General features: G+C 37.4%; 1 long non-coding RNA gene across 8 annotated transcripts in view; it reads right to left on the bottom strand.

The window, feature by feature from the left end:
• LOC127749728 (uncharacterized) overlaps window positions 1-3,384 on the bottom strand; it is a 9,878-nt gene extending 6,494 nt beyond the window's left edge. The window contains exons 1-9 of one of the 8 annotated variants that reach the window (XR_008011319.1): window positions 3,276-3,384; window positions 2,992-3,202; window positions 1,579-1,706; window positions 1,316-1,502; window positions 1,000-1,183; window positions 749-929; window positions 600-661; window positions 255-363; window positions 103-156 (exon numbers count right to left, since the gene is read on the bottom strand). This is a non-coding gene — a long non-coding RNA (uncharacterized LOC127749728). Of the gene's footprint in view, window positions 1-13; window positions 157-254; window positions 377-510; window positions 662-748; window positions 941-999; window positions 1,184-1,315; window positions 1,503-1,578; window positions 1,707-1,839; window positions 2,103-2,205; window positions 2,653-2,991; window positions 3,203-3,275 lie in introns of those variants that run through there. The other 7 variants (XR_008011321.1, XR_008011318.1, XR_008011322.1 and 4 more) reach the window with 7 other exon arrangements.

Below are 3,384 nucleotides of genomic sequence, written 5' to 3'. Positions count from 1 at the left end.
ATGGTTCATAAGATACTGAATAAACCAAATTTGTATCATAGACTTCAACTTCAACAATAAACAAAGTCAAGCGTTTGGCATGATGATTTTTTCAACTCATACTTCCTGTTCACGTAGTTGGGCTGTTTGGCACAAAATATCAAATGAACCAGAGTCCTTAAGAGAAACAAAAAACAAAAAAACATTTGAAACATGGTGACATTTTATTTTAAATGATTTTTATTGAAACAAAAAAATGAATACACATAACTCACCTGTGATATAATAGATTTGATGACTCTTATTCTGATTTTCATCGTTCTACATTTCACTTCATGGCCAAGACTTCTTATTCTCACTCGACATCAGACATCTGAGCTACATCTAAAACAGAATACTATGTGAGAGCTCAAAGTGTGTTGCCAAAACCAAACAAAAAAAACAGGCTTTGATGTAACTCTGGCCGGAATAAAGAATGAAACGACTTGAAAAACCACTAAAATGTTATTCAGCAAATGTATAATTCTTTACCATGAGATATGATTGCATTGTGAATGTACATCTCTGATGGGTTTATAGCTTCATTGAGAGCGACAATTAATACATTGAATCTATCTTACCATCATTAATCGTCTCAGTTGGAGCAGTCCTTATAGTTTTAAAAATTTGTCATCCAGCTTTCCTACAAAGATACACAAACATTGTTGAGAAAACTCTGGATGTATCTTAGACAAGAAAATGAAATCGCATCTTATATTGCAGTACTTACCTACATTATTATGATTGGTGATGATCGGGATTCCTTAACGTTTTGATTCGCTTGCTTATAGTTAAATATACTTTGATCAAAAGTGAGATGGGACACAGTTCATATGGAATCACTCTGTTTTTGACAAGTACCTCACTCACTATGGTAAGATTTGGAGAGAAACCATCCGACATAAAGTAGCCTGGAACCACACTAGATGTTTAATGGACATACTGATCAGACTAACATCTAATTAAGATTATAATACTTACTTGGATTGGTTTTATGTAATCTCACTGGATTTCAGCATACATTCAATAGGGAACTTGCAGGGCCCTGGAAGGTAGCCACAAATTTTAGGTTTCACAAAGCTACAATACTGATAATGTTACCAGTAAAGAGTGAGAGCTAGCTTCACTTTCACACTGAATGTAACTAGTAAATGGTCAAATAAATCTGGAAAGAGATTAAATAAATTAGAGGCAATTCAAAAAATGGTTTAATGAAGCAAAAAGAATACCAAAATTTTAAACCTCACATGTATACTTATAAGAAAATAAAAACCGTAGCTAATATTGCGCTACTTACATTGATGTGATTGATGATGATCGGGATTGTAGGGCTTCAACGTTTCCATTTGCTTGCTTTCAGGTAAATAAACTTCAATCAGAAGTGGTACTGCACACAGTTCATTGAGAATAACTCTGTCTTCGACAAGTACCTCACTCACTGGACAGACTTAGACCATCCAAAGTCCCATACATAAAGTAGCCGCCTAGAACCACGATAAATCTATATTAGACACACTGATCATGATCAGACTTAGATAAAACTAAGATTATGATACTTACTTAAATATCTTTGATGTATTGTAACTAGATGCCACCATACATTCAATAGGGTACTTAATTGACTCTGGAAGGCAGTCACGAATTGGGGTAATGTCAGTTTCAGATAACCACTATAGTGATGAGGTTATCTGTAAACAGTAAGAGTTTACTTTAACATTGAGAATAATACAAATTAATTAATCGAGGGAGCGAGAGCATTTATAATGACAAAGCAAACTTCCAAAACAATGGAGAAAAAAAAAACCTTTGTGCTAAAATTACCAAAAGTGAGGTTACAATGTTCAGAATGATTCAAACTTGAGCAATTGCTGACTGTGAAAGTACAAGTGAAGTTGCGCATACAAATCAAAATAAGACATTGGCCTTTGGAAAGTAAATCACAAAGATTGAGAGAAAAGACGCACTTAAATATGTGCAAAACTTGAAATGAGCCTGATAGTACGAACTATAGGTTACCATTACTTTGAAAAGTTAACATATTTAATGTGCAATTTGGCGCTGAGAATCACACCAGTGCCTCAGAAATAGACTTGAACAGAAGTTAGGGTGGAAATAGCACGATCCAAAAACTGGGCGTAAAACAGAAAAGCGTATGTCTACAAATGCACAAAAATCCACATTCGATACCTGTTGACCGTTGCCAGAGCACTCATCTAATCCACATAAAATTTCGCTGCAAGGCATGATGATGTGTTTTTTGCATCCAATCCAAAGTTGTAAAAATTAAGCAGCAAATTAGAATACTAAGGCTTGACGTGTACGCTCAGCCTAACTAACTGGGCCAAGCAAGCCTGTAAGGGTCCCCGGTGCGGGCAAGGGGGAAGGGGCGCGGGAAGGGAGACGAGGGAAAGGAGGAGGGGGAGCAGGAAGGAGCAAGGAGCAGAGCGGGTAGATCTAGCGGCAGACAAAGACGCGACTGTGGCGCGCTCCCGGCGAGCGATCGCGGAACTCGAAACACTCAGGCATTCCCTTGAACAAGAACGTTCATGTCATACCTCGCAAAAGCAAGGAAACGGCAACCTAAATTTAACCATCCTTACACACCGCTTTCGTGCTGCGGGATGACCACCACCCTCAAACCCCTCACCCCCTACTGCACTCCCATAAAACCAAATGGATCTCGAAGATCCGCTGCTCGTCAGGAGTCAATTTCAAAATATAATACAAAATGTTCAAAATAATTGTAGGAAGTGAAATCTCCTAGACATTTTGAGCTACAGGTAACAGATTTGGAGTAAGTTCTTACTTCATGATTGCCTTTTATAGAACCAAAAGCAATGGGTTCTTTTTCAAAATAGAAATGAAAATGATGCTCAACTCCAAGAACAAATATTTCAAATTATAATTAAGAAAAAACAACACATTTTATAAGCAATGACTTTTATTTGGACTTGATTCTAACAAAGATCTTACTTATGTGGCACAGTAAGGTCATAGGCTTTTTTAATTTCCTCTTCAGTGTTTCCCTCTCTAGCAATGACAAGGTAACTCCCATTACCATGGTCTTTTGATGTGGAAACAATGTTGCCAAAACGCGATATGAATGTCACATGTTGTACAGGGAGGTAATCCACATGTTCGCCCAGGAGGTCAGCAGTGTATGCATCCAATATAACAACGTCATCTAGAAAGTACGGCAGTCATAAAACAAGAGGCAAGGAGTTTAAGAAAACAAAATGGTGTTGGACACACATTACCTGTTATCTTTTCAAAAGCCTCTAACGCAAGACTGAGCATGGGCGGATCACTCGTGTCTTCCTCTTCATACTGGCGATCAATGTCATTCCCTAGACAAAAATAATAATT

The sequence above is a fragment of the Frankliniella occidentalis genome, unplaced genomic scaffold (assembly GCF_000697945.3).
Source record: "Frankliniella occidentalis isolate FOCC.00 unplaced genomic scaffold, Focc_3.1 Scaffold84, whole genome shotgun sequence".
In the NCBI taxonomy this organism is placed as follows: Eukaryota; Metazoa; Arthropoda; class Insecta; order Thysanoptera; family Thripidae; genus Frankliniella; species Frankliniella occidentalis.
This window is presented reverse-complemented; position numbering and strand designations above follow the sequence as displayed.